We start from the raw sequence: 11,400 nt of genomic DNA, 5'->3' as shown, positions 1-11,400 counted from the left end.
AGGCAGCGTCAAGTAATAAGATTTTTTTAGTTCGCCATTTTAATTATTATTTTTTTTTTTTTTTTTTTTTTCTTTTTGGACCCAACACCAAGTGTTATTTGCCACTTTCAAAATAAAGGTTAGGAAGCAAAAATCAAATCAGAAAATATAAGTTAGATAAGGTTTAGGCAGGAAAATTGGATTAGGATTAATATAATTAGGAAGAATAAATAATATATATAATTATAATTTTAGGTTAAAACTGTTGAGGAATAAGATAATAATTTTATAAATAACTGGGTCTACTGTATGTAATAAATAAGGTACAGATATAGGAAAAGGAATACTAAGTGATGATAAAGAACTATAAAGAAGTGAATGATCAAAAAGGGGACATGAAAGAATAATGTGATTTAAATCGCCAATGTCCGCACCGCACTCACACTTACTGCTATCCAGCACTCCGATCGTCGCTAGATGTGCCGGACTACACGTGTGGCCTAATCTCATCCGTATCAAACTGGAAGTCTCGTGGCGTTTAAAATTATATTTGTAGAACCATGGTTTGGAAGGAATGGTTGGTTGTACCCTTCGGTAATATTTTGCTTTAACGCCATTATACCACTGTGCACTCCAAGCATTATTCAAATATGTTTTAGGAAGGCTAACTAAATCATGACTATAATTTTTGAAATAATAAATATCACCACAATTGATAGCCTCGTTTGCAATTCTATCAACTATTTCATTTCCTTTAATTCCGCAATGGCTAGGTATCCATACAAATGATACTGTAAGATTTTGATCCATACATTTCATTAACAGGTTTCTACAGTCTAAGAGAATAGGGTAAATCGGTTGAGATTTAAAAGGAAATTTTGCAAGAGCCTGTAAAGAACTCTTTGAATCGGTTAGTATTAAAGTTTTCTTTAGTTTGAATATCAAAATGTATTCTATGGCCTTGTATATTCCAAAACATTTGTGGCGTTTTATTATGCGTAAGCCGGAACGCACGAGATGTGGGAAAAAGGATATAGTCTGTGACACATTACCTTTTTACCGCCAAATATGAAAAACATAAAAATAATTTATAATGAGTTAAATAACTAATTTAATGTAATTACTTTATGCCGCTACAAAAGTAAAATTTATATTGTTCCAACTGTGGTGTTAATTACATAAAACACAACCAGGCGAAATAAAGAAGGGACTCTATATGCACTCCCTCATTTGGTGACCCCGACGTGATCGATCGTTACAAATAGAGATCGAGTAGAAACCATATACACCTGGCGCAGCATCCAGACAAGGTCGAGTACAAACTATATACACCTGGCACAGCATTCAGGCAAGATCGTCTACAAACCATATACACTTGGCGCAGCATCGCCGCGCACAGCAGAGTGATCAAGTACAAGCGGTTAAACACCTGGTGCGGCATTCCACAACATGGAACTTATTTTCTTTTTTTTTTGTGTGTTTTTTGATTAACTCAGTGAAGTGTTTTATATATTTTTTTATTTTATTTTAATCTTAATACTTCTTCATATTCTCCGCCTATAGTGTAACTTTAATTTTGTTACATAATTGCATATATTGTCTTTGTCGACATAAAAAAACAAGAAAAACAAAATTTTAATTTAATTTAAAGGTTCCTTTTGTAACAATAGTTAATCATATTTTGTTAACGGGCCTTCATTGCTCCGCCAATTCATTGTATAACATGGTAGTTAATAATAATATTAAGGTATTATTGTACGATTAGTAGTAAGGAAATATTTGTTTTTACGAGGCAAAATAATTACAGTTTTAGGTTTTATCAACATGAATGCTTTAGAGAAAATAGTCACGAAATGTAAGTCGGTGCCTAACATCACATCTGTATTTGACTAATTTCTATTTTCTTGTTTACTATAATTTTATTTCATTGTTTTACTGTGTCTCTTATAGTCAGTATTTTGCCATCTTTTACCATAATCATTAATTTTCAATTTCCTTTTTACTTATTATTATTATTATTTTTAAGTTGTTACATTGTATAAATGCTTATTTTTAATTTTTTTACAATTGTAAACGTAGTGTTCAATAATGGAGGCAAACGAACAATTAGTAAGAGAAGAAAATACACTGTTACTACAACAAAATGCCATCCTAAAGGCTGAGTTACAAAAACTTAAAATGCAAGGCATTGATAAAACGGACCCACCCCCCACAGACCCATTATTTCCTCAACCTACCTCAGTATGCAGAGTAGCCATAAAACTTCCTCCCTTCTGGCCTGATCGGCCTGCAATTTGGTTTGCTCAGGTAGAGGCACAATTCTCGATTTCAGGCATCTCCGCTGACCTGACTAAATTTAACTACGTGATTGCTCAGTTAGATACCCGAGTTATTGGGGAGGTAGAAGACATTATTCTCCAACCACCACCAGAGGACAAATATGGTCGCCTCAAATCCGAGTTGATCCGTAGGTTGTCTACGTCTGAGGAGCAACGTGTCAGGCAACTTGTCAGTGATGTTGAGTTGGGTGACCGCCGTCCTTCGCAATTTTTACGTCATCTTAGATCATTGGCAGGAAACACCCTCACTGATGAAAATTTGCTTCGCCAGCTATGGATGCGTCGCCTCCCACAACATCTCCAAGCAATTTTGGCCGCCCAATCAGAACTCTCGCTGGACAAAGTCGCTGAGCTAGCGGACAAAATTTTGGAAGTTTCGCCTGGTATGGTCGCACCTCATTCATCTGCTGTTTTCTCAGCAAGCACGTCTGCCGTCTCACCCCCTTCGTTAGAAGATATCACACGGCGTCTGGATGAGGTTACGCATCAGCTTACTGTGCTTACTGCAGAGCGCGGTAGAAATAAGACCCGGGATTTCTCAAACCAGCGACGACGCTCACAAACGCCTGGTAAGCTTCAAATGTGCTTTTACCATAGGAAATTTAATACTAAAGCTGTTAAGTGTATTCAACCATGTACCTGGACGCCGCCGCCACCTTCGGAAAACGACAAAAGCAGTCAATGATGGCGACGTCTGACTGCTTAAAGGAGAGTCGCCGATTATTTGTCACCGAAAGCGCAACCAAGCGCCGTTTTTTAATAGACACAGGCTCCGACCTCTCCTGTTACCCATACCAGTGGTTAGCAAATAAGCCGGTACGTTCAAACTATACATTAGCGGCTGCCAATGGTAGTGAGATACGCACTTTTGGTCACATAGAAATGGCGCTTAATTTGGGGTTACGCCGCACATTTCAATGGCGATTTATTATCGCTGACGTCAACACCGCCATCATCGGCTCCGATTTTCTGGCGCACTATCGGTTGTTACCAGATTGTGTCAGTAAGAGACTCGTCGATAGCATTACCGGGTTGTCATGCGTTGCTGCCGTCGCTGTTTTAGACCAGACCAGCGTCAAAGTTGTCTGCGCTCCGTCATCCCAATTTAGTGCACTTCTTGCGGAATTTCCGTCCATTACGAAGCCACCAGGACTTATTCGTGAGCCGAAGCATAACACAGTTCATTATATTCTAACCACTGAGGGCGCCCCAGTCTCTTGTCGTCCTAGACGTCTGGCACCTCAAAAACTTCAAGAGGCCAAAAAGGTTTTTGATGATATGGTACAGTGCGGGACAGCCAGACCTTCGAAAAGTTCGTGGTCTTCTCCACTTCATATGGTCCCTAAGCGCGACGGCACCTGGCGACCCTGCGGCGATTATCGTGCTTTGAATTCACGTACCATACCCGACAGGTACCCAGTTCGCCATATCGGTGACGTCGGCCATAACATATCTGGGTGTAGTATATTTAGTACAATTGACCTCGTTAAGGCATATCAGCAAATTCCTGTTGCGCCTGAGGATATTTGTAAAACCGCCATCATAACACCCTTCGGTCTCTACGAATTTAATTACATGACTTTTGGTTTGCGCAACGCAGGCCAAACGTTTCAAAGATTTATAGACGAAGTTGTCCAAGGTCTCGATTTTTGCTTTGCGTACGTTGACGACATATTAGTGTATTCCCGTGATGCTCTTCAACATGCTGCACACCTTCGTACTCTTTTCAAGCGATTTGAAGATTACGGAATCGTTATAAATCCAGCAAAATGCGTGTTTGGTGCTCCTGAAGTTACTTTTCTCGGAAACAGAATATCCGCCGACGGAACACAACCACCATCAGAGCGCATACAAGCTCTAAAAGATTTTCCTCTACCACAGACTGTACAAGGACTCCGTCGTTTCATTGGAATGGTTAATTATTATCGCCGATTTCTGCGCAATGCGGCCAAGTTACAAGCACCGCTAGTCAACGCGATCGTGGCCACTGGAGGTAAAGGTCTCACACCGATCACTTGGACACCTGAGCTCGAAGAATGCTTTAATGCCTGTAAAGATAGCTTGTCATCTGCAGCTCTGTTGGCACACCCTTTGCCTAACGCTGTACTAGGGCTTTTCACCGACGCTTCCAGTTCTCACGTTGGTGCCTGCCTTCAGCAGAAAGTCGATGATGCTTGGCAACCCCTGGGTTTCTTTAGTAAAAAGCTGAACCCCCGACAGTGCCAGTGGCCAGCATACTACCGAGAACTTCTTGCGGTATATGAGAGTGTGCAACATTATCGACACTTCCTAGCCGCACAGCACGTAACGATTTATACGGACCATAAGCCATTAGTTTATGCGTTCTCGCAACGTCGCGAAAGGCTTCCTCCGGTACAGTTAAATCAACTGTCTTTTATTTCGCAGTTTACCACGGACATTGTCCATATAAAAGGGGAGGACAATACGGTGGCGGACGCCATGTCCCGCATCGAAGCTGTTAGTTTTGAAACTGACCATTCTGCTCTCTCCGCTTGCCAAAAACTTGACGACGAATTGAAAAAGTATCGTAACGATGCGAATTCTTCTCTAAAACTAGAGAACGTCGTAGTTCCTGGCACAAACACTGTTTTGGTCTGCGACATGTCAACAGGGCGACCACGCCCATTTGTATCGGAACCTATGCGAAAGAAGATTTTTGCTCAGCTACATAATCTTAGCCATCCTGGTACTAGATCAACCGTTCGATTGATCTCAGACCGTTTCGTGTGGCCTGGCATTGCCAAAGATTGCCGTTATTGGTGCCAAACCTGCGTTGCTTGCCAGCGAAGTAAGGTGACGCGGCATATAAAATCTCCACTTGGACACTTCTCCAGTCCTACGTCTCGACTGAAGCATGTCCATATTGACATCATAGGCCCTCTTCCATCTTGTTCTGACTTCCAATACTGCCTGACTGCTGTGGATCGCTACACTCGATGGCCCGAAGTTTGGCCTATGCACGGAATAACAGCAGAAGAAGTGGCGAGCACCTTTGTAGCCGGTTGGATTGCTCGATTCGGAGTACCTGCTGTCATCACTACCGACCAGGGACGACAGTTCGAGTCGGACCTTTTCAGACGCCTTACTAATTTATGTGGTACTAAACGTATACGCACTACTAGTTACCACCCTTGTGCCAATGGGCTCGTGGAGCGCATGCATAGACAATTAAAGGCCTCTCTGATGTGTTATGATGATTCGTGGTTAAATGCATTACCTTTGGTCTTATTAGGAATGCGTTCGGCTTTTAAAGAAGATCTACAAGCAACAGTAGCGGAATTGCTTTACGGAGAAACATTAACGCTTCCAGGGGAACTGTTAGTACCTCCCGGTCCTTCTGGCTTCGAGGACCCGACGGATTTTGTCGTGAAGTTAAGACAGCGTATGTCTAAATTGCGTCCCACTCCATGTTCCTCACACACTAAACCATCACCTTTCATATTTAAAAATCTTTCCACCGCCTCTCATGTCATGCTCAGGGAGGATTCGGTTAGACGTTCAATGCAACCACCTTACTCTGGTCCTCATAGAGTTATATCTAGAGCCGAGGACGGAAAAACGTGGTCGATTGATGTAAAAGGGAAACAGGTGACGGTCAGTGTCGACAGAATTAAGCCAGCTTTCGTCGAGCATTCTTTAGTAGATCTCGTTCCAGCATCAGCACCGCGGGTTTCTGTGCCTCAACCAGCGCAACCGGATGTTACTAATGTCCCTTCATGTCCACTCGTGCCTTCGGCACCTCTAACTGCTACTCCTACACATACACCTCAATATACCACCCGGTCAGGTCGCAGAGTCCACTTCTCCAAACCTTTCGACCTATGATAATTTTTCTCTTTTTCTGCGGATTCTCCTTCTCCGTAGGGGGGTGGTGTGGCGTTTTATTATGCGTAAGCCGGAACGCACGAGATGTGGGAAAAAGGATATAGTCTGTGACACATTACCTTTTTACCGCCAAATATGAAAAACATAAAAATAATTTATAATGAGTTAAATAACTAATTTAATGTAATTACTTTATGCCGCTACAAAAGTAAAATTTATATTGTTCCAACTGTGGTGTTAATTACATAAAACACAACCAGGCGAAATAAAGAAGGGACTCTATATGCACTCCCTCACATTCACCAGTGAACACTGATGTTTCAGATGGTAATTTTATCTTTTCAACTATTTTTGATTGCGAATGGTAGACTCCTACACCAACACAACCTTGAGGGTGTTTGGAAGCATCTGTATATATATGGTTATAGTCATTCCAGTCTTGGTCTATTACAAAATTAAAGTTAGTATTTGGTTGGGGTTGATACTTAGAAATACCCATGTCAAGATGAATATCCGGTTTTAAAATCAATGCCATATAGTTTACACAAAATAGAGGGAAAATATGAGAGTGATTAGTTGGAGTTTGAATAGACAAATATTTTCTGTAGCTAATTATTAAACATGGTAACTGTTTATGTTTCCAAAATGAAGAGTATTCTATGAGTTCATTTAAAGTTTTAAGTTTGGTAATAATGTGATTATTTTGAATTTGTAGGGATTTGAAAACGAATTTATCAGATAAATATTGACGTCTCAAATGAAGAGGAGGATCAACACATTCTACCTGTAATGCTGTAACAGGACTAGATTTCATGGCTCCAGTGATAATTCTGAGTGACTTAGACTGTATAGTGTCTAGTTTTTTGAAAGCATTCACATCCCCTGGTTGAAGTAAAAAAGTACCATAATCTAAAACTGATCTTACTATGGCATTATATAAAAGTTTTAAATTGAATGGGTGGGCACCCCACCATACACCGGCAAGAGAACGTAAGATATTCATATTACTCAAACACTTGTTTGTAATGTAATTACAATGTTGAATTCCATTCAATTTTGAATCTAAAATTAAACCTAAAAATTTAACATGACTATTTACAGAAATTAATTCATTCTCATACAATATACTAATTGGAGGAAGAGAACGTTTTCTAGAGAATACAACAATAGAACTTTTGGAGGCAGAAAGGGAAAGTCCATTATTATCTAACCAAGATTTAAGAGTTAGAAATGAATTCCTAAGGGATAAGCAAGCTTTATGTATGTCTTTATTGCAAGTGTACATAAGGAGGTCATCAGCATATTGAAGAATTCTTACTTGATTTCCAAGGGTCTCTTCCAAATCACAAGTGTATATATTGTATAAAATTGGACTTAACACAGATCCTTGAGGAAGACCTCTCCATAAAGTTCTAGATTGTTGTGAATCTGAAGAGGTAGAGTTTAAAATGATAGTTCGATTTGACATTATAGTAATAATCAAGTTAGCAAGTCTAACAGGAACCCTTATTTTCTGTAATTTGTAAAGCAGTGTAGGAATATGTACATTATCATATGCAGCGGAAATATCCAGAAATCCAGCTACAATAGATTCAGAGTTTGAGAAAGCTACCAAAATATCCACTATAAAGATAGCAAGATTGTCCATTGTGCTTTTACCCCTTCTAAATCCGTTTTGACTGTCACTGAGTAAACTGTTACTTTCCACAAACCATTCTAGTCTAATTTTAATTAAATGTTCTAAAATTTTCAACATTACAGATGAGAGAGCTATGGGTCTGTATGACAATACATCTGATGAAGATTTACCCGGTTTGAGAATGGGTAAAATAATTTGTTTTTTCCATGACTCTGGGATAACACATGTAATGAACATAGAATTTATAAGGTTGAGGTAATATGTGAGACTAGAATCACTCAAATGGACAAAGAAAGAATAAGGAATCTTATCATCACCTGGAGCAGAGTCCTTAAGATTCGAGATTACCCCCTTCAGTTCATTAAATGAAAAAGGTAAATCAAAATCTGAAACTGGATCTGAACATGAGAAAGGAAGGACAGACGGGATAAGAACTAAACATTCTTCTGGAACATAAGGGGGAGCTAATTTATCAAGAAACTTGTCAGCCAGATCATAAGGCAAGTCTTTGACTGTATTTTCTTTATATGCAGATCTAAATCTTCTTATTTGGTTCCATACTTCAGAAGGTGAGATATTAGGACAAATCGAAGCACAAAATTTTTTAAAACCTTCTCGTTTCTTTTTTAATAAAAGATTCCGAGTACTATTGATTCTTTCTGTTAGAATATCAAAATTTTCTGTAATAGTTTCTTCTAAATATAATAATTCGGCTGCTTTTCTCTCCTTTACCGCCTGAGTGCACTCCCGGTCCCACCAAGGAGGAGAAGGAATAAAAATACCAGAAGGGCTTTTAGAAGGGAAAACTTCATCAGCTGTTTCTATAAAAGCAGAAGCTAAAATTTTTGCTTGTGCATCAGAATCTAAGTTATTAATATTTTCACAGTTGGCAAGTTTAATATCCAAACGCGATTGAAACGTTTTCCAATCCTCATCTGTTACTTGAGATAGGTTGTACTTTATTGTAGACTTATGTTTAGAATGATCCTTAATTACTATGTTATTGTGTGAAAATGAAATAATAATAGGATAGTGGTCACTTCCATAACTTAATTTTAATGTTTTCCAGGACAAAGACGGCACCAGAGATGGGGAGGAAATAGATATATCAGGAGCACTAACAATTTGATCAGGACCAGTTCTACGAGTTGGACTTCCAGAATTTAAAATACACAAATTCTGTTCATTAACAAAATCAAGAATTATATCTCCAAATTCATTAGATATTGAGCTTCCCCATGTTTGATGGTGAGCATTAAAATCACCCATTATTATGATTGGTCTAGGAAGATTCAAAATAATAGTTATAAACTCTTTGTAAATCTCTACAGAAGGGTGGGGAATATATACACTAACTATACATATATTATTTACAATGACCGCAATAATGGATAAACCAAAACTATGATCAGGTATATCTACAAGTTTAAAGCTAAGAACACTATTTACAAGAAGAGCAACACCACTGTACCCGTCAATACGATCTTCACGGATACAGGTATATCCTTTGATTTTGAAAGGATATATACTTTTCAACCATGTTTCCTGTAAAGAAACTATGATTGGAGAGTGTTTATTTATTAAGTGAATGAGATCAGACTTTTTACTTAGAATACTTCGACAGTTCCACTGAATCATCTTTTTTATTTGTGGAGCCATTGTATGTTTTGTTTAAAATTTGTCTTATGATATCAGCTGCGTTGGACGGTGTAGCGTTATTAGGAGCAAGTAAATTAATAAGAGCAATAATTATTTCAGCCACAGGAGATTCGGAATTTTCATTAAATTTTAAAGCACAGCCATTAGAAGGAGATGGAGCATCGTAATCTCTTGTAAGATTTCTATGGGCCCTTTGATCAAAACCTTTATCACCTTTAAAGGGAGATCGAGGTTTCATAAAAACTGTTTTTTTATATGACGATGGACTTTTACTGGCAATTACTGGGCTGGGGGCAGTAGATTCATGAAACGTTGAATGATTCTTACGATCCGATGGAATTGAAGAAAGAACATCAGCATACGATTTATACACTGGAGGATGAAGTTTACATGCTTCCAAGTATGACACACAACTGTTCGCCATTGTCTGCTTTATGGCCCTTTGTCTTTCAAATTCTGGACATTTCTTATTTATAGCAAAGTGTAAGCCGTTACAAAGACAACAGGAAACATTTTCCTCCTCTACATTACAAGAATCTCCTGTATGATCTTGACCACATTTAAAACAACGCGGTTTCGATCTACACTGAGCTCTAACATGACCGAATCTACAGCAATTAAAACATTGAACTGTAGGATAAATGTATAAATCAACTGGTAATGATGTAAAACACATATATACTCTTTTAGGTAAAACCTGTCCATCAAATGTTATTACCACGGATTCTGTGTCAATAAAAGTTTTATTATCATTTACAGTGATTTTTCTTCTTAATCTCCTAATTTTTAGGATTTTTCCGCAACCTAACGGAACACTGATATTATTAATTATTTCTTCTTCAGACCATTCTGTAGGAATATTTCTAACGATACCCATGCGAGTAACTTGAAAGGTAGGAATGAATGCTCTATATTTATTCTTCTCTAAAATATCTAAATCCATGAAATTGTTAGCCACATTAAAATTTTCAAATGTTAGTGATAGCCTGTTTCTACCAATTCTCTTAAGACTACCATTAACAATATTTTTAATAGAATAATTTTTCAAAAATTTGCCAAAAGAAATTGGGTGCAAAATGGTATTGTCATTAGATGCCTGTATTTGTTTTTGAATATGAATGACGTAAGGGGCAGCATCCGAGTCACAATATTTATGTCTTCCTATAAATCTAGGAGTGACATCATTACTTTCCATTTGAGTCGGATGATTAGGAAATATATTAGTAGACACTGGATCATGAACAGAGCTATTAATCTTTAAGGCTTTATTAGGACCACTTTCCTCACATTGGCACTGGCAGACGGTGTTGCCTTTCGAGTCACACTTGCTCCTTTTCCTATTGCAGTGTCTACAAATTCTGCGAGATGCACGTTTGCGATTTACAGATGTTTGATGTCCGGAGTAATCGGTATCTACAGTAGAATCGTCATGCTCGACAACAACATTATGCGCCACTGCGGGCACTGACGATAAGTCACATTCGTCATTTACTTGTAAAATATTAAAACTATTAGAAGCAAGAGTCCCCCCGGGATCTCCCGGGGGGTCCATTTTACGAAACAAGGTCAAAAAGACTTACCCGACGACGAAATTAAATACACTAAATAAAGAAAAATTAAATATATAAAAAATATGTACAAACTTATCCTAATCCAACTATACGATAATTAAAAAATTTTTTAAATAAAAAACACGACCGCCAAATTTTATGCTTCCCGCGCTTTTTTCATTTTAATTATTTACAGTATATGAATAATAGTGGCGAATGAAAGGCGATTGCATGCAGCAGAGATGCGAATGTTGCGAGGGATGTGTGGAGTAACGAGAATGGATAGAATACGGAATGAATATGTTAGAGGAAGTCTGAAAGTGGCACCTGTGACAGAGAAGCTGAGGAGTGCGCGTTTGGGATGGTATGGACATGTGATGAGACGAAA

At 38.4% G+C, this 11,400-nt stretch overlaps 1 long non-coding RNA gene across 1 annotated transcript; it reads left to right on the top strand.

Annotated features, from left to right (window-relative positions):
- The first annotated feature begins 141 nt into the window (after positions 1 to 141).
- LOC119629569 (uncharacterized) lies at positions 142 to 10,218 on the top strand. The gene is made up of 6 exons (NR_172029.1): positions 142 to 556; positions 805 to 889; positions 6,880 to 7,154; positions 7,926 to 8,303; positions 8,873 to 9,051; positions 9,562 to 10,218. It is a non-coding gene; the product is annotated as an uncharacterized LOC119629569 (long non-coding RNA).
- Positions 10,219 to 11,400: the final 1,182 nt, after the last annotated feature.

This window comes from Bombyx mori, chromosome 15, assembly GCF_030269925.1.
Source record: "Bombyx mori chromosome 15, ASM3026992v2".
Classification (NCBI taxonomy): Eukaryota; Metazoa; Arthropoda; class Insecta; order Lepidoptera; family Bombycidae; genus Bombyx; species Bombyx mori.
Note: the sequence above shows the minus strand (reverse complement) of the source record. Positions and strands in the feature narration are given on the sequence as shown.